General features: G+C 34.1%; 1 long non-coding RNA gene across 1 annotated transcript in view; it reads left to right on the forward strand.

The window, feature by feature from the left end:
* The window catches only part of LOC129229402 (uncharacterized), a 32,853-nt gene extending 15,600 nt beyond the window's left edge, over positions 1-17,253 (forward strand). The window contains exon 3 of the long non-coding RNA XR_008581092.1: positions 17,056-17,253. This is a non-coding gene — a long non-coding RNA (uncharacterized LOC129229402). The remainder of the gene's footprint in view (positions 1-17,055) is intronic.
* The last annotated feature ends 3,707 nt before the right edge of the window (positions 17,254-20,960 follow it).

Consider the following 20,960-nt stretch of genomic DNA (forward strand, 5'->3'; position numbering starts at 1 on the left):
TCTTTTGTATTGTGTGTATTATTATTGTTACACGTTCAATGCCAACTTCAAACTTTATTTTGGTCTGCTATGCTGTTCAGATGTCTTGCCAAGTCACCAAGCTGTCTCTCAAGTTCAGCGAGGTGTGACGACCTGGACTCAGACTCATCAGCTTCCAGAGTCTGGATTGGATGGTGATCCACACGGATTGCTTCGTGTGAGGCCTCGTATTTCATTGCTTACGCCAAAGCAGATTTCAGGTCATTTACATCCGCCATCCGGAGGGCCTTCTGGATTTCAGGATCCCAAACTCCGTCAATGAAGTAGTTGAGTGCCAGGTTGTCTCGAACATCTGCAGGACAGTCGCAAAAAGCAAGATGAGATAGTCTCTCGACGTCCGCCGCTAGCTCTTGCAGGGGTTCTCCTGTTTTCTGGAAATGGGATTTCAACTGGAGTCGACTGAAATCTTTCTGGCACTTCTCACCTAAGCGAAGCTCCAACGCAGATGTGAGGGCGGCGAAATCCAGGCGCTGCCTTTCCGGAAGAGTCTGTAGAATGTCCGCTGCATCACTTCTCACAGATGCCGCAAGATGGCACAGTCCCATCCATTTGCTTCGGAAACTATTAGAAACTGGGTCTTGTACACTTGCCATGTGGATTTGCTGTCAAATGTGGTGAGCTTAATTGAAGGTCGTGTGGCCGAATGCACAATGTCAGCAGCACCACTTCCAAGCGTCACCTATTTCCTTTCTAGTAGATAAAATTTTCTATCTTCTTCCAGTTTATTTTCTACAGCATTGTATCGGCCTTCAACGGTATTGAATTTATCTTCAAATTTTTCTTCAATTTTGTTTTCTACTGTGATGAATCGGCTTTCAACTGCCTCAAATTTTCCTTCAATAGCATCAATTCTATGCTCTATCTCATTAAATTTATTTTCCATCAGTCTTTACCGGAGTAAGGTCGTTTTTAATTTCTTCTTGGTTAGAAGTTGTCATTTTTCAGCACTATTAAATCACTTTTCAATTGTTCTTGATTTGCAGCTAAATCACTTTTTAATTGGTCTTGATTGGCCGATTACTTTTCGCTGTCAGATCACTTTACACAGCGTTAATTGCTTCCAATAATTTCCTCATCTGTTCCTCCATTGCGCGAGTGATCACCATAAAACTCACAGGTCCGAATATAAATAGTCTTCAAGATGAAATGTCCAAGGTCACACTGATTATTTCAAGAAAGTCCTAAAGAAGCCCCACGTTGGCTTCCAATTGTTGAGTTCCGGTGCAACTTTCTTTAAATGACGACACAGCAGACTTAGATAAAATAAAAAGCTTTCTGCAAACACAAATTCTAACTGAAAAATTTTCTGCAAGTAATTATTTTGCCCAATTCAACCCTTGAATAAAGAATTAAATTTATTCAAATATGAATGACAAAAAAATTTTTTTTTTGCAATACTATATAGTGTATGCTTATTTTTTACCGATTGAAGAAAACTGTCAACTATTATTGTTTCCTAAATATTAATCACATGTATTATTTTTATTTTAATTTTGTAATGAAAAAGTTCATGTGTTTCTGAAACTACTCTCAAGTTGTTGACCAAGATAAAACATGAGCTGCTTTTTACTTGAAATTTTTGTGAAGATTTTTCATTTTGTAAACAAATCAACAAAAACTACTCATTCCTTTAAAATTAAAGTATTTCTGCAAAAATATATACATATTAACAATTTAGAGCAAATTTTAAAAATTAATGAAAATAAAATACCCTCCATCCAGCCCCTGACGAAAGATTTCAAGTCATCAAAGATCTCCAGAAGTTGTAATAGCAAGACTCCGTATTGGTCATGCAAGATTTACCCATAGACATTTGTTTTGCAGTAAAACCAGCTCCTCTATGCAGCATATGTAATGTCAGTCCGACAAAGTTGCATTTTTTTCCATATTGTCCATGTTTTTATCATATTAGTTTAAAATTCTTAAATCATTTTCATCCATCTTTAAAGGCACTGTTAGGGGACACTCCATGCAAAATTGTTCCTCTTCTTTCAAGAAAGATTTTTTCTTCAATATAGTATTTGTCTTTTTGTCCTAGTTTTTGAATGTTTTTTGAGATACTCATTTTTAAAAAAAAATTTTCGGTTTGGTTTGTTTTTTTAAATTTGAAATTTTGTTTATGTGTTTATTTTGGCAAAACTGTTCAAAATTCAAGAAGTTTTCTGTCTTTAACTTGTTAAATAATTTTGCTTTTTTGGCACATTTTTCTTTGGAAAAGTCTGAAATTTTTTTACAAAAACAATAATTCTTAAAAATGAGGGAAACTGTTTAATTTGAAAGCATAAAGGGAAGGGAGGAATTTCTATTTATTAATTTATCCACACATTTTGAAACGGTCCAGTCTTTTATATTATGTGTTCGTTTTACAAAATGCCAATCTTCTTGCTGAGCAAAATAACTATTCATTGCTTCAGCTATTATACAGTCATAACTTGTAGGGAGAGGACCATTAATTGAAATCATCATCTCGTGGTGAGATGTTTCTTCGGTGAGTGGTCGCCTCCTGTTATTGTGATGTTCATAACTTGAAGTTAAAGATTCACATACCGATTCCACAGATGAAATTGTTGCTGCTACACAAATTGATTGCATGACAAGTTCTACATCTTTAAAAAGACATTGTTTGGTTGAAAGGAAAGTTTTAATCAGGTTATTACTAGTCACATCTTTAAATTCATTTGCAGGAATGGTATTGACTAATTCTGCCAATTTATCCAAAAAATTTCGACATTGCATTTCTAATTGTGATAGGGGTATAACTTTAAAATCATGCACTAGAGCTTTTGATGACAGTAAGAACTTCTCCAATTCAGAGGCAACTGTTTGAACTACCCCTTTCATTTTGATTTTTGTTGCAAGCAACTTCAAGTCTGTGATAGCTTTCACATGCTCAAAACATTCTACATCTTCTTTTGTGAAAATTTTGGTTAAGTTTTCTGCTATGTGGGATGAAAGCTCTAATAGTTCTTTCTCAACCTTAATTTTTGTAGCTGTTGAATCAATTTTTGCTTTTTTTGCACTAGTTCGAGTGCTAGTTAATTCTTCAGACTCTGATATGAAAATAGGGACACCTTAATATGTCTTATTAGACTCCAAAACTCGACAGTCTGCATGATAAAGGGGCCAAAAACAATCATCTGGAGAGTCAAGATTGCATGGACATTGTTCTGCATTGCTTGTGCAGGACATTGATTTTAAATAGTCCACTTCGGAAATGAAGTCTGCATAGCGTTCATGTGGGAGAACATCAACTTTCTGCAAAACACATATAATTGTGCTAAATTGATTATATAAATCACATAACCCGGAAATTTGAAGGCAAAACTTTATGTTAAAGATCTTATTCATTTTTAAATTAGCATTAGTAGCCTTTTCCCTTTGAATGAAATTTCCATCAATAGAGTCTACTTGTCGCTTCTCTAAAATTGTTATGATTGCCTTGAAATCTTCCCTAAAGTTTCCATAAACTAACTTGCAATGATTAGCAAAACGTGTTTCGCTGAAAAATGTGGGATTTTTGAAACAAGTTTTTGACTCATTTGGCTCCAAACTCAGTTGATAACTTGTATCTCTTAAATTTTCATACTCTTTTCTATAGTTGAATTCTACAAAAATTGATGTTACGGTCTCTGTGACTGCCACAATCCATGAAAACCTATTTTCTTTTCTGAGGTGACCATCAATGAGACCAGCTTTGTGCATGGGGTCCCAATCATAATGATGCGTTTTGCTTTCTTCTGCCGAAAAATGTTTGCTGAGATAATCGGGCACTGACAATTTAAAATACTGTCCATCAAAACTTCCACCATTGAATTGGGAATTGGTAACCCCATACTCAGTCATACATGAAATTATGCTTTCAGCCACTGCTTGGCCAGTATGTGCTTTAATCACTGGATGTCCTAAATACTAGGCCTGAATAAGTTCCTTAGAGTCAGGAACAATAGTGACAGCCATAATAAACTGCCGAGTACGATGTTTCCAAGTTGCTTTGTCAGCAATTATTTTTAAGGGTGGCTGAAATCCAGTTTGTGTTAAATGATTATTTAAAAAACTCTTCAGCCGATTTCTTACAGTATTTGAGACATAGGGCAAAAAGTTTTTCGCAAATGCTACGGAGTGATTAATATTGCCCATATCGCAACCATTTTGGATGCTTATGGCTATCTCTTCCTCAAAGTCAGTGTATGGTCGACCTTTATAATATATTCTGTAGGCAATACGTCTGATACGCATTCCTACATCTTCTCTTTTTGCATGTTTCCTTATTTCTTTTTCAGCTTCTTCTTTTAACTCTACAGATTTCTTATGTAACTTACTCAAGAGATGATCCTTCAGATGTCTTTTTAGGTTCCTGAATTTAGGAGGCAAGTTAGAGCCTATAGGAAAATCAGTGCCATTTTCTTTATTATATACAAAAACTGATGGATGACAATTCAATCCTTTTTTATCAGGTAGAAGGCAACCATCAGGAACACAAATGCGACATATGATGGTGTTGTCTTTTTCACTAAAAGTGAATTCATCAAAAAAAGAAGTTATATCAGAGATGGATCTGCATGACTGAAGAATATATGACAGATCTGTCCCATCAGCATCTTTTATGTTTGTTGAATTGGGACAATCAGTCTTTGAAGAAGTCTGAGACTGCATCATTTCTAATTTGTCTTCCAATCTTTTTATGTGCTGCAGAATGATGTCATATTTTTCGTTTTCATTTTTATTACTTTGCAATTCAATAACCTCTGCTGGGTTTTCTTTGCAAAATGTCTCATTTTCAATGAAAGTTGCATTATTTTCTGAAAAAGGTGCACTTTCTGCAGAGGATGTAGAATTTTCTTCTATAACAGATGCAGAGGATATAGAAACTTTTTCTGGGAGAGATGTAGAAGATGTAGAATTTTCTTCTGTAAGACATGCAGAATTATCGGTTACAAATGAAGAGACTTTTTTGGAAGGCACAAATGAAAACAAAGTTTTTTGACCAGCAGATCTTTTGTCAGCCGCAGTTTCGTTGGGATGTTTCCGCTGTATATGAGCTTGATAATTTCTTTCAAAAAGTTCGTCGCGGCAAAACCGGCATTTTATTTTACGTGCTAAGCTGGGATAACTCATATTCCAGACCAACAAGTGAGAAAAAAAACGAATAATCTTTTTCAGAAAATCAAGCAATGGTAAATGTCACGTATTGTTTGTCAACTCAGAATCAAACGCGAGATGCACAAGTGTTTAGCCCAGGGGTTTTGCCCGTCTCCCCCCCCCCTCCCCGGGAGTCCAAAGACTTTCACATAGTAAGTGTGACGATCCCCCAACCCTAATTGCTCGATCCCGAAAACCCCTTCCTCCTTCCGGATTCCCTGGAAGCAGTTGCAAACGTTGCGTTGCGAAGATTGGGCAGCGACGATTGGCTGCACTGGGAGAAACTTCGAATGACGGAGGTCGGAGGCGGCAAGTGACGTCAGGGTTTCAGCACAGTGTCGAAGGTTGCAAAGGTCAAAGGGAAAATACGAGCACGTGGCGGTGGAAAGAGCGGCTCGCTCCGCGAAAGAAAGAAAGCACGGCAAGAAAAGAATCGTACACAACAAAATATTCGGAAGGAGCAGAAAAAAATTGTGCTTTTCGTTTTTTTTTTAGATTAACGTTGGCAGCAGTTTAAAAAAAATTTCTGCAGAGTCAAATTTCTTTTCAACGTTAGCAGTTAAAAAATTTTTCTGCAGAGCCAAAAAATTTTCTGCGAACGCCGTTCGCGCGTTCGTCTATATTATGCAAGACTGCTACAAAGTTCTTGAGAAAACACAGGAGATTTATTTACAATTATGTACAAGAAATATCGTTAACAACTGCTAAATTAACCAAAGTAATTAGGCAAATATCTATTAACACCGTAAACTCAACGGTAAAACACGTATTTACATCAAAATACACAATAACAAAGCGCAACAAGAAACGAAACTAAATAGTTAGAAAGCAAACCAACTAACTCCTCCATTCACAAGACTCCCGGCATTTTATACAAGTGAAGAAATATTTAGAAAATCCTACAAATTTCTCATTTTTTCTTTTTATTCCATTCACAAACCTTATTGTTTAGAAATGGGCGGACCGTGTACTTCAGTCGAATGTTAGGGGGTTGTATGTACTTTACAAGAAACTATTTACAGGTTACCTTACTAAGATAATTTTAGATGAAAGATAGTGGAATGAAGGCAAAATTTAGCTAGATTACAACAAATTAATCAACAATAATTACTATTTACAGAATTTGTAACATTATTATTATTATATTTATTTTTGAATTTATAGCTAGTTGAGATTTCTTTTCAAAAGAGGGTTGATGTTGTCTAACAGCATTAGAAATTACTGCTGGTCCCAGACCAGTGAAACTTGCCTCGGACCACCATAAAAAAAAAACTGATCCTACGAACCATCTACCCCTGGCTATTTCTGATCACAATTGGCTAGAAAAAATTAAAAAGCATCAGTCTAGCCGATGTTTGGCTATTTATTGTGCTCTGAAACTAAGTAAAAATAGTCGAATTAAATTATCAAATCTTTGAGAGTAAAATTTAAAACGTAATTTTGCTGTTAAATAACCTTTGCCAGATTAGCTTCCAACTGTGACGAAGTAAGCTCGCTGTGTGATTGTGCCATCTAGTGCCCACAACAAAAGTACTAATATAAAACTGTTTTCATATACTGCAGTTATTTGCTGCTTTGTCAATAGAAACTATTATGAATTGTTTTTTCAGTTTATTTTTATATTCTAAGTCACATGTTTATACAGTTTTGATATTAGGTTGAATATCACATAAATGTGCCTTTTAAAACTTAATTTTTTATTTTCAAAATCTATATTTTTGAATTTTTACACAAGTCTGTTCATGCATCTTGAACAAAATCTGAGCTTGGCAGAGATCGATCATTATTGAAAAAAATTTTATTAAAAAATTTCAATAAGATTTCATAATTTTACAAGATATTTAAAATTATATCATTATAAAGAAAGATTTTTTTGAATTGGATTTTTTAAAAACATCATATTGATCATATCTAATCATTGTTTTTCGATTTTAAATAAAAAAAAATTTTAATTTTAAAATTTATTTTTGAAAAATGTACACTAAATCAATGTTAAATATCATTAACTACACATCTTACAACTATTTCCTGAAAGTTATTAGGTTATTTGCATTAAGTCTTCTATTATGGAATTTAAAAGACAGCAAAGAAGGTGTCATTGAAATGACCGTTTCACTGAAATGCAAAAAAGTGTTTTAGGACTTACTAATAACACAAGAGCATATCAGAAAAACTGAATAAATATTGTGAAAGGAATGGAAATAATATTGAGAATAGCAACCAATTTTATTACATTAAAATACATTTAATTTACTATATTTAAGCATTGAATGCTTCAAAAGCAGTTTGAACAATTTTAAAATCCTTTTCCTGCAGTTTCAAGTAACGTGCTGATGCGGGTTCTGGAGAACTCATGATTTTACACAAGATATGTGGAACTTGAATTTCCTGCACATCTTTCTTTGGCCATGCAAACTTGTTTCTCCCACATATTGTCATAAATGACATGTACAAAATATTTTCCTTGATATTTTCAATGACACCTTAAACAAAAGAAAAATACTGAAACTTTGTGCTTATTGTATTTTAATATGTTCTCTACTATGTATTTGAATTACTTTTTGACTTTTACCTGGATACCACGCATCTAGAAAAATTACTGCAACCCAATCATTAACATTCAAGTCTTCTTTAGTTTCACTGACCATATCTTTCAAATATTATTAAGAAAATTAATTAAATTAGAAAAGAAATAAATATTAATTATATTATCACCTGTGTATAATTGAATTTTAGAAAAAAAAATATATATGTATATATAACAACAATAATAAAAAGGATACCGTTGTCATCATTGAGCTGGTACGGTATGGCTGCATCAGAGAAATGCTGACAACCAGCTAGGCATTTCCAGCAGGACAATTCTCTGTTAAACTATGTCTCTGATGTTTTGTCCAATTTTACTTGGTGCATTTTTGAAATATTAGGTATTTCGACCATATAACTAGGCAGTTCTTTTTTCATGTCTTGAATTTTTTCTGCTGTTAGAAGCAAAACTTCAACTTTACTGGAATGAAAGATTTGGACAAAGTCCTCTGCAGATGCAATATCATTACCATGAAGAACATACGAATCGGCAGTTCTCTTAAGGGAACCACCAATACCATCCATAATACCCTTTCCATGCTCATTACAACTGAAGTTCCACAAAACTTCAACCAATTTCGGGTTGGAATGAGAACTAGTTTCACCATTAAATATATGTTGTACCGATTACAGTAAAACTGGAAAAAAAATGGACTTTTTGTATCGAGCTTTTTTCTAATTCAGGAACAGGTCATACTTGCCCATGTAGCATGGGCTTGGTGTGATGAGTCTTCTGATACAGTGCAGAAGCTCTTAGCATCAAGTTGGTTTCCAGTATTCCTGTATAAAATGACTGTGGCGAGTGAGAGCTGTTATTTTGGAAGCACCAAAATGCATCGACTGTACTTCCTTGCTAAGTTTGCATTGGTAATTCTCAGAGAAGTAGAGTTGAAATAAAACCTCACTTGGGTTCAGGTGTTCTTTAATTTCTTTTAGTGCCCTTGCTTGATGAGTCATCGTTTTCACGTGATTCTTTAACTTCGGCACTTCAACTTTTAATTTTTCAATTACTTCTTCCATTGTGAAAGACTTTTCCACTTTAGCCATTTTTGTTATGGTTTTCAAGTTTCCTTTTATAATTTTCTTTTCACTTATTGTTTGCCATGCAAAATGTTTAATGCCTTGTTTTAAATCGGTAGTTAATTTTACTTCTTCTAAATTTAAATGGAATGAGCAATCTGGCTTCTTGTCTTTAATAATTTTTAGATGAAGTTTAGATGTTATAAATTGTATGTTTTCGTGTTTGATGGAGGAACAAGTTTCTCTGTCCCTCATTTTATGTGGAACCACCCAAAAAGGTTTCATCCTGCAGGATGTTGTATAAGAAATATTTTTTTTTTCATGAATGTCTTTTAGACTGTCAGGATTCTCTTTTGCACCTTTTCTTTTGACCTTGTAATATAGTCCCTTTTGTATGTGGACATTCTGCTGCTCTCATCATCTTCAAAACATTCCCTAATTAACTTTTGGTAATGTTCAGAGATTGGCTTGTTTCGTTTTTTTCTTTCGTAAGTTAAAATTTTCCGCATCAGAATTTGTTCTTCTGCGAGAGAGGAAATTCCATGTTACATTCAAAAAACGATATTCTACAAGGGTAAATTGAAGACATCACTTTTAAATCTTTTGAGTCTAATTTTTTTTCCTCAAAATAAAAAAAAAATCTTGCATTCCTGGAGCTTGACTTGATATACTATCATTAGCATAAGACAAAAAAAAAAAAAAAAGCTTCTTCAGTGGTATCATCAATAGTATTGCTGTGTTATGCTCATTTCAGGTTATGAGGTACTTTTGGTGAATATTGAATTGCAAGTTTTTGGACAACTGCTGAACTCCTTTTCATGGACTGTTAAGAATATTTCTTATAGCATGCCATGTCGCAGAATGTTCCTCATTGATCTGCAAAAAAAAATTCTACCACTCAAAATTTCTCTGCGGCAAATACAGCCGCTTTAATCCATATTTTACATGCCATACCTGTGTGTGTATATATATATATATATATTTATACACACATATGAGGCCCCTAGTTTCAAAACCGGATACTTGCAAAAAATTTGATTTTCTTTTTTTTGTTAATCTTGTAGAGAATCATAAGGCCTATTTGCCTGCTCAATATTAGGTTCAAAAACCGCTTCTTTCCCCCTTGAAATGGGACGGGAAGGTCTGCCTCAGTTTCAAAACCGGACTTTCACGTCTCCTGTAAAATTTGGTTTTGTACAAGTATCCGGTTTTGAAACTAGGGGCCTCATATAATGAATAACATATATAAATGCATACTTATAAAAGTATTGAAAGAGAGTGAAATCTGCTTTAATGTATTAATTTGTTTTTGTTATATATATATTAGGGTGTCCGAAAAAAAAGAAAGTAGTTTTTTTTTTTAAACGCATACCCCCATATTTTTTTCCTTTTATATAAAAACCGTTGGAAAAAAAGTTTCATGCAATTTGAAGCACGGTAACCCGTCCCCACTTGCGCCTAAAGGCCTAAACGTGTAACGGCGCAAAACAGCTCTAAATAGTGCACAGAAAAAAATGAAAATGGAAAAACATATGTTGAGGGTGGGAGGCTTATCTGTGGCAATTTGCAAACCGTCAAATGTGTCAGTACGAATACATTCCGGTCAGCGAGCGCGGTATAGTCCTTCCAAAGGGAACGAAACATGCAGTGGAATTGCAAAGTTCGAAAACAGAGATATTTTTAATAGGAGTCGTAAAACACCAAATTACGGGCTTGAAACTTCCCTCTAACGTAAGAGTTCTTTCTGTTTTATTTTATAACATTCGAGAAGTAAATTTAACCATCAGGGAAAGTGCAGATCTCGCTATTCGAGAATGTTTCATCTTTTGGGAAAAGGCACGCATTCCCGCCAAGTTGTGTGAATAAACTTAAAATTCTGTATCAAATTTGGAGGGACATACAAAAAAAAATGCAAAGAAACTGAAAAGTATTCGGGCAGCGCCAACGAGAATTTGAGAATAATTTAAACAATTTATTCAATATTGCACATGCTGATGCACTTCGATTAATCAAAATAGAGGAAGATGGGATTTTCTGGCAACTCCAAAGAGAGCCCAGCTGACGTGGTCACTTTAGGTGGAGGGGATAAAAAACTGGCCGACAAAGAGGAAAGGGCTCGACTTTGAACTGTCAAAGAAGAAAACAGGTGCATGAAATATGATTCTGCTTCAACATCCTCGACATTGTATGCACCTGTACAAGAAGATTCCTCTTCGAGCTCTAGTGAAAATATTAATTCAGAGAATTTCCCTGAAACATATAAATCAGTACATGGAACAAGTTTATCAGAACCTGGAACAAGTACAGTACAACCTTGATATCTCGAATCTCTTGGGATGGGAAAATTTTTCGAGATATTGAGTTTTCGAGTTATCAAGGTTTTTAAAAAATTACACTAGTAACTCTCACATTTACACACACGTACGCTATATTCATTTATATATGTACTATCGGACCACTTCGAATTACGATCAATAAAGTAGTCTTTAATATTTCACTAGATTTGAAATTTTCTAATTGTCGAAAGTGCACAGGATGAGATTTTGAAATGAACAACAATTTCAACTTGGTTTTTCACCTAAAAATTTAAAAATTCTAATTTTATCTTTAACCAGTAACCTCACATTCAAAAAGTTCTCAGCAGCCATTTTGTAGGAGTTAAAAAAACTGAATGATGAAAATGAGGAACGCATTTTCCGTTTTTGCTTGAAAAGTGACGGACGAAAAATCGAACCCCTTTTCTCAAAATGAACAACATGTTCGAAAGAAATGCACTAAGATTCTAAACTCTGGGGAAAACACAGCACCTCCTTCATACCAACACTCCCCTATTATCTTGCCCCAATCCCCTATTCACAAAATTTCCAAGAAAAGGGACGAAAACTTTAAGCAATTGTCCTTGGAACTGGTTTTACTACAAAAACTGCCAAAGCAAAACGACAAATAAAACTTGCTTCCGTGCAAGCATTTCGACATATCAAGGTTTTCGAAAAATAAATTTCGAGATAACTATGGAAAATACATAGGGGTTTCTATAGAAAATGCTGGGGAAAATTTTTGTTTCCAGACATCAAGGGTTTCAAGATGAGGTTCGAGATATTAAGGTTTGACTGTATATCAGAACCTGCAGCAAGTCTTCCAGAACCTGGAACAAGTATTATCAGAACCTGGAACAAGTAAATATGTAATGAGGAGCAATTTTAATTCCTCCACAGTCAGTTACTGCATTGGACATGTGTCCACGTATACGAGATTATGTGTTTATTCTTGAAGCGACTATTGACGCATTTGGGTGTAACATTGATGAATTTCCTATAGGTAAATCTTCAATTCAAAGAATTCGAACCAAAAAGCGGAAGGAGCACGAGGAAAGAATAAAAATTGGTTTTCAGTACAAGGTACCATATGTAGCGAATTTACCTTGGGATGGATTGTTGCCTGCTTTGGTGCTCAAAAACTGAAAGATCGCTTATCTATAGTTATTTCATATGGATGTGACGAACAACTCATTGCTGAGTCTATACTGGATAATTGTACCGGAAAAGAACAAACACAAGCTATTTGAAAGGCAGTTTTATATTGGAATCTCGAAGACAAAGTTCAAAACTCTGTTGTGATACTTCAGCTTCCAAAACAGGTCCTTTAAGTGGTTCTTGCGCTATTCTTGAGCAAAAATTCTGTAGAGAAATGCTTTTCTTTGCTTGCTGCCATCATATAGATGAACTGATCTATCCCACTAAAATACAGTGCTATGGATGAGCTGCTGAGTTGTTCCGAACTGTACCCTAACTTGGAAAATTTATTTGACTTTTACCGTTCTGAACTTAGTAATATTACGGTCAGAGATGACTATCAAGAGTTGATAGACTTGCCTATCAAATCTTTAGGTGGAGATACAGAAAATGAATTTAAAATTAGACCACTGGAGCCATGCACCAAGCTCGATGGATGGCTCGAGCGATTTACTCCCTAAAACTATTACTATTTAGTTCACAACTAAAATTCGATACGAAGGGAAATGAAGCATTGTTTGATGTCTGCTTGTTTGTAGTGACAATATATGTGAAACCATGGCTTCAATGCATTTCGGCTGTCAAAGCGCCCAACAAAGATTTGTACTTAGTGAAATAAGTTAAAAAGTGTACGAAAATGTGAACCCGATTATCTCAAAAGCTGCTCTGCAAAAATTCATCCAGCTTTTATGGTTGCTCAATAATATTTCATTCCTTGATGTGAAAAAGACGGTCTCAATGCTTACCAGGAAACATCACGAGTTCAGTAATCATGAAAAAAGTTAAAAATGGTCGCATTCGAAAGAGTATCTTTAGAAAAAAATTTGACCCAAATATTGTGTGCCCTCGTCCTTTTGTTTTTGAGATATGGGGGGTCAAAGTCTGTCGAAATCTTACGAAAATTCGCCAAATTTTAAGACTTGGCAAGAAATGGAAAATACCACGTGATTTCATCGCCTGCGTCTAGCAAGACTCTAATTTCCATTTCTGGTCATCTGCAAAGCGCGTAAACGATGTTTCGAATTAACCCTTTACTTGTGTGGGCAAAATTAAAAAGTAACTATGAAGCCTGTGAAATGGAAACTAGAGAGCTTTATCCAGAGGAGCTACAACTTTATAACGAAATTGAACGTAGGATTTAACTTCGTAATCGTGATAATAATGCATTTCAGAATTTAAGTGCATTTCAAGTGTGTTTTACTTAACTAATTTAAGTTTGTACTCTTGTAATGAAATGTGTTGTAAGTAATTAATAATTATGTACGAGAATTAATATGAATAAGTAAAAAAAACATGCTTATTAAAGCTTATATATTGAAAATAAAATGGATAGTTTTTGATGTTGAAAGAACATGATCATGGATTGTAGTATCCCAGCTCTTATTTATTTTTTCAAAAGTTATTATCATTAATGAAGTTCTATTGTCTGACCACTGCTAGCGAAAATGTTTAATTTAAAAGCGAAAAAAATAATAATTAAAAAAAAGAAAACAACGGATAGTAAATGTCAAAAATTTGCACAGCAAAACCAACGATGTCGGAAATTACTTCATAACAGATTCTTATCAAAAATTTTATAGTCGACGTTCATTACAACAACCCCTGTAGTTCGAAAAAGTCTGTCACTGCAACTGAAAGTCGCTATAACGTAAATGCACATCATATTGCATGTTATTTAGTCATTTTTAAAAATACTGAAGTCACTTTTACCAATTATGTTTCACGTTAAAAGGGAATTCAAATTCGAGCGAAATAAAAATTAATACAGTTTTTTTTTATCTGACTTGTTAGAGGGTTTACACCTAACTTGAAAACGATACACATAACGAAAAACACACTGAAAATAACTGACAAAAATCGTTTTTTTTTAATTTGAGAACATGGTTTGAAATCTTTACAAATGTCGTTTTCTTCGTATTTAGATACTGTTGAAGACTTCAGATTTACGACTTTAAAAAAAAAAAGACTTTATAGTGTGTTTACTGTTTTTCTACGGTTATCATATTTTTTTCAAAACAGTTTCATCATCGAATAAACTCTTTCAGTGGAAATATTTCACCCGCAGAAGCATTAAAGTTTTAAACATCAGTTTTTTAACAGTCTTAAGAATAACAAAAAATTCCATTGTTTTTACAATAAAATAAAACAAATATTTCGGGCTGTGGCGTTTTCCCCTATACAGTTGCACGTTAATATCCCGGAACACAAGCCCCTAAAAATTTCAATGCCGACGTCTGTGCCACGACACCCCGCGCCATGGTAGCCACCCCAGTAAAGAATTAATGCGATATTTCTGACGCCTTTTGGTGGTGACCAAATATGGAAGTGAAATGTCTTGTCAGATGCAGATGTTGAATTCGCGCCGTACCTTCCATTTCTGAACAAAACTCGCTAAATTTGGCGATTTTACTAAAAATTTCGGCAATTTTTAAGACATCATATTTCGATAACGTGGTCACGAGGGCACGTAGTTTCAGTGCCATAAACATGTTTTCCAATGCTCTTTCGAATGCCACCAATTTGGAATTTTTTTGAATTTCCTTGATCGTGATGTTTCCTGGTTAGAGTAGTAAACAATGCAGCTGGAAGAGCGGTAAAAGATGCAGGCCTTTCATGGTTTGCTAACAGATGATGCAGGACTTTCATGGTTTGCTAACAGATGATGAAGAGCAAAAACAATGTGTTACGTTGCATTCAAGAGCACAAGACGCTCTATCCTGACTGCAAAAAGCAAACATTGAAATAAAAATATGTACAGTAATGTTTCTTGTAGTCTAATATTGTTGTAAATATCTGCTTTAAATAAATTGATGTCGTGTGTAGTAAGGAATTATACAGTTAGCAATCTTTCCACTCTAGTCGCCGTACAGGATTTCAGGTCCAACTTTTGACCTGAAGTTGGCACAGGTTCCTGTTATTTCATTGCAATAAAACTTTTTTCTCATGTTTCTGAAGTGAAATGGAAAAAATTTGGAGGGTACGCGTATTCGATTCCACAATCTTTTTCGCCATTATATCTTGGGATACCCTATATATATACAGTTGGCTCTCTGTTTAACGACACTCTATTTAACGACGGCTTTTCACGGTCCCAGATGGTCCACTATAGTGTTAAAAGCATTCTATTTAAGGACGATTTCTACTTAAGGATGATTTTTTGTGGTCCCTTGAAAGTCGTTAAACAGAGAGCCAACTGTATATACATATACAACATGAGATACATATTTTAAATATAAATTCAAAGACATTGAAAAAAAATGAAAGAATAAATACTAAAATGTACTGTAATGCCAGCGCAAAGCTGCTAGAAACAAAAACAGTACAAACATATTGATGAATAGACAATCTAAATAAAATTGAAGATGCAAAACACAAGAACATACAAATGAAAAAGGTGAACCAGGGACCAACACTTTCTCATGGGGAGGATTGGTCCCTAAGTTCACAAGGCCCTTCCTGTTTAGCAAGAGAGAATGTCCCAATAACTTGCTACCCTCCCCGAGAGCCTTGGAGGAAAATTGAACAAGATAACATACCTGGAAAATACTAAATTATTTTCCAGTATTTACTAGTTGTTTGGTGCCTGATGGACAATTTCTTTTCATGAATCGGAAGCACCACTTTGCATTTCCTTTGAAGTTGGCTATACTCATATTGGCAGCGATGTTTCAAGCCTACTCTTGAATCTGAGTCCTTTAGATTCTGTTCCACAATCCACTTCTTCAGATCTCGTTTCAACTCTGGCCAGTGAGCTGCTGTTTTCAGTCTTGCACATTTTGCCTTCAGCATCCCTTTGATGGTTGATTTCTTCCACCTCCAACAAGGAACGCATCTTTCGTCAAAGCCAAACTCTCTGACAGCAGGGCAATATACAATTGCTTCTGCCTTTGTTATTATCTTCAACTTAAAGGCTGCAGTATAACTTTTCAATAATTTAGGAGCCATTTCGAGAGCAACTCAGGGAAAGAATTCCATAGAAAAAGATAGGCTAAGAACACATGATCGATATCAAAAGATGCGGCAATGTGAGTGAATAAAATTAGAGCTTGTAGACGAAGAAACAAATTTCAATAAGGTCGCTTGACCACCCCGAGCAACCCACTTTTGTGAGAAGTGTGAATTCCCTTTACAAAAATGAAAGGAAACAATGTTGTGCCATGTTTTGGCAGCATTTTCAACTTTTTTTTTTAAACTTGGAATTTTTTTTAAGTTAAAAAACAAACAAACAAAACACTAGATCCACCGCGGCACTTACTCCCAAAAATAAGGCACTATGCACTAATATTCTAACAGAACAGGTTTACTTCCTTTGGATTTACCAGTTAGCATCATGAAAGTAAAGGAGTGACTCTTGGATCCAGTTGCCCAGTTTTATTGGGTTACTTGGGGGAAATTATTTAATTAAGCATAGTTCTTTAACATTGTATATCTTAGGGTAAATTGTAATTTCTGAAAGGTAATATTTTTTAAAGTTGGGTATTTGTTTATCTGTTACCCAGTGAAGCAAAGCTGACGGTATTTTACTGTTGCTGCATGAAATTACTTTTCCTGAACTCAATTATGGCAAGCTATTTTGGTTTTAAAAAGTTTTATTAGTTTCATTACTATTAATGTTTCATGATTTGTTATTAGAATATATATTTCTTCTATGACAATTTATTTTAGGACCTCATTTATTTCAGGAAGTTACCTCCTAAGCTTTTAAATGTATATTCTTTAAAAGTATATAATCTACAAAAAATCTTTTTTTTTTTTTCAGCTTATGATATGGCAAAGAGATTTGGAGCTGAGAAGGAAAACACAATTATAGAAATAACTGGATGGGGAAAGTATGAAAAGGAAAAACTTTCGCACCAAGAATTAGTAGAAAAGCAGTCTGCTTCATAGTATTTAACTGTGCATAACATATCTGTGCGTATATTGTAGGTATCAATTGTAAATAAAGATTATAAGTTTATATGTATGTCAACATGTATTATTGCCTATTGTCAACTGCATCTGCTACTGTAGGTTGATAAGGAGTCATTCCACATCAAATCAACCCGAAAGAAACAAAAAAAAAAAAAAAAAGACAACCCATAGTCTTTGATTTTGATGAAACTTGGTATAGTTGTTCCTTTTATGGATTCAAGAAAAAATTCAAAATTGTTTTGCTCTATCTGAAATGCAATATCCAAATTTTCGGAATTTTAAGTTTTTTGCCGATGGCGATGGGGAAAACAGATTGCATTTATGCCGAAAATAACTTCCTTATTTATCAACCAATATTGATAAATTTTTGTTTTGAATGTACTTAATTATACAAGGGTTAGAGGGTTAATTTAAACAGTAGATAGTGAAAAATCATACTAAATTTTGCTCAAGGATTTTTTTATTGAGTATGGACAGGGACTGTACTGATAGGGGGACTTTTGGGCAAGAAAAATGATGGTGAAGGTGCATGAGGATGCATATAATTTGCATTGACATCTTTTTCTTAATTTGTGTCATTCACCATGCCAGAATACCATAAATTCTCGTATGTGCAAGGAAGCATCCAGAATATAAAAGTTCTATTTTCACAATTGATGTTTGCTGCTTGTTGAAAGCCCCCAAGAGCTGGTTTTTTATCTCTACTAATTCTTCTAGCTTCAATACTTCCCAAATCGTCTATTGGTTGAAAATTGTGGAAAATCCTTATTCCAGGAAGGGTTTCAACTGATTTAAATCAACCCTTTTCAAGTCTGCCGAGTTGAATCATTTGGAAGTGGATACTTTTAAAACTGGATTTGCAAAACTGAAAAAGCTCATTTGTCGTTAATATTTCTTTACCTATTGTTGATAACTCTGTTTTCTCACTCCACATTTAACAATACCCCTTATTCCGTCACATTCCTTTCCATGAATCGTTGCTTGGAATGACCACTGTGCTTCAGGCTGAAAATCTCTCTCATGCAATCAAAAAAATTGAACTTGATTTTATATTACACAGCACATCCATCACTAAAGTAATCAACATCTGGGATAGAGAGATATTTCTCCTTGATGAAAGCAGTTACTATATCTTGAATTTTATGTACCATAACTGCATCATGTTTTAGATCATCTGACATTATGCGAAATGATGAAATAATTTTGTCATTGCTTGGATGTTAACAATGGATCATGACAGGATGAATAGTACATTACTGAGGCTCTGTAATAACCTTTCGCTTCATCTTGTGTTGTGAAACCATAATTTTCACTATAATCCATTGGTATTACTACAGTATGTGATGAAACTACTTCTTTCAAATTTTGAATGAAACATGAAACTTGTGATTCAATTTTTTGACTAACTTATCGATGAATTCCGCAACTTGAATTTCTTTATCTTATTTCAGTACGATCTGTAGAAACCTACCAACTGCACTCAACAAGGTTTTCAATTTCATTATTTTCAAATTTATAACCTACTCCAGTTTATTCTGAGATACTCTTCGCAGTAAGCATTCTCTGTTTGTGCACACAATGAAGGACCATAAGATTTTAATGATCTTCCACAATTCCTGTCCCCTTAATTATGCACAAGCATCGGCTAAAACACACCACTTTTGTCTCAGTGAACAAAATTTTGATAAACCTGTCTTCATATTTGGGTATTCCGACCGAACTTTTAAACAGTTCCCTGTGGTTACACAAAATTAAACAATTTTTTTCAAAAAAATTTTTTCTTATGCTCACACCTTCATTCCAGACAGAATTCAAAAATGTTCGTCATTTTCACTCTTGTAGAGCTATTTTACTAACTCGACAGTTTCAGGACTTAACAAACATTTTCCAACTTCTTGTGACTTACGTTCTGTTAAAAAAAACCCCTTATCTTGAAACAGTTTTTGTGCTTTTCAAACTGAGTAATCAGAAGCATTGAAAGTCTTTATTTTTATTTTTGACCACATCAATGCAGCTGGAATCGTCCACATTCGGATTTGTTTATTTTTTGAAGCATCACTTAACTCATGCTTAGTAATGTTATCAAGTTCGTCTAGGTCTTTCAATTTTTGTGTTTTGTTGGTTGGAATTTCTGCTTTTACGACTTTTCTCATTATTGTCTGTTTTATTCAATTGAGAAAACTTGTTCCTGCAACTTGCACAAAGCTTTTGTCCTTGTTTCACTTGTTAACATTTGCTGATATTATCCCACTTTGCTCTACATATGCAACAGGAAGACCTTTCTGAATTGGAGTCGAGTATTTTTGAACAGGATCACAACACTACTGTTGTAAAGATTCACTTTGGCAAATACACACCTTGGTGACAAAAACAAATCGTTTTTAACTTATCGCTTGTATCTGTTCTTAGTTTCATAGAAGTTAATTCAGTTTCTGAGATTTTTTATACTCTTTGTGTCTTTTTTCCCAACAAAACAACTAATTACAATTATTATGAGTAACTTCTCCAACACTACACTTCTCCATTTTGCCAGCTTGCAAAACCAAAACTTAGCAGCAATTTTTTTTTTTTAATATTAGAATAAATTTTATCTACATGTACAATTACAACTAAAAAATACTTTGTTGGAAAAAATTTTTGACTGCTTGATTGATTAAGGTTATGTTCTGTTAGTAAGAAAATTTCATGTGTGGGAACTCCCAAGCAAAAGAGCTCTGGGTGAACATATGCTATTGGAATTCCAGCCGCACATAGAAAATTTTAAAGTAGAACTAATTATATTATTATTATTATCCTTAACTTAATAAAGAATGTCTTTTATTTGGCCCACACAGTCGATTCTCCACAGTTGTTTCATTTTAGCATTAATAGCTAAACATAGTTTAAAATGTATACTCCCCTGTCTTGCCTTTTTTTCTTGTAACAAAATGTTACATTCATAAATTTTAAGCAATTTTACAAATTTTATGCATAGCAATGTGATTTTTTAAAACAAAAAACTGAACGTTTACTTTTTCATTTGACATTAAATTGAAGAAACTGAATTTAAACTTTTCTTGTTAGCTTCCTGATTTTTAAAAATTGATTTTTAATGCCAATGCGCCAAACATTAAAATAATAAATAATCATTTTTTGCTTTACTGCAAAGCATGAAGGAAGGGCTGAAATTTTTTAATTTTTTTTTCTATGAGCTATTCATTTAGACTTTTTCTGCAAAAATATTTTGTTTTAGTTGTTAGATGTGATTCTTTCAATTTCTCTACACACTCTATATACTCCAGAAGATGCGGATTTTAAGCCACCTTGGTTACAATAGTTACTTAGCAGCTGCCAATGCCTAGGTACTTCTGACTCATTAATATCAGTGCAATCTTTCAACAATTGCTTACAGTGCAGGCAAATACTTTTGAATTTTAATTAGTCATTTAGAGAAGAGCCAGCTATATAATGAATTTCGTTTTCTTTTGCTGCTATGCACGACTGTACACAATTTTCAGAAGATTTGTATCGTTTCGACACATTTAATTCCACAATATTTTCATGAACAGATTTTAGTGAGGAATTCAGTGACATGGGATCAAACAAATGAAAGTCACTATCTGACATGTAACTTGAATTTTTGATGTCGGAAGTGAACTGCGACACACATATAATTTTGATTGCAGATTTCGCTTGCAAAGCAGTAGGTTTTGTTCTCGACTACCTACGAACTTATGAGAAATATTTTCAAGAGCATTGTACGTCAGCCTTCCT

Source organism: Uloborus diversus, chromosome 9 (genome assembly GCF_026930045.1).
Source record: "Uloborus diversus isolate 005 chromosome 9, Udiv.v.3.1, whole genome shotgun sequence".
NCBI classification, from domain to species: domain Eukaryota; kingdom Metazoa; phylum Arthropoda; class Arachnida; order Araneae; family Uloboridae; genus Uloborus; species Uloborus diversus.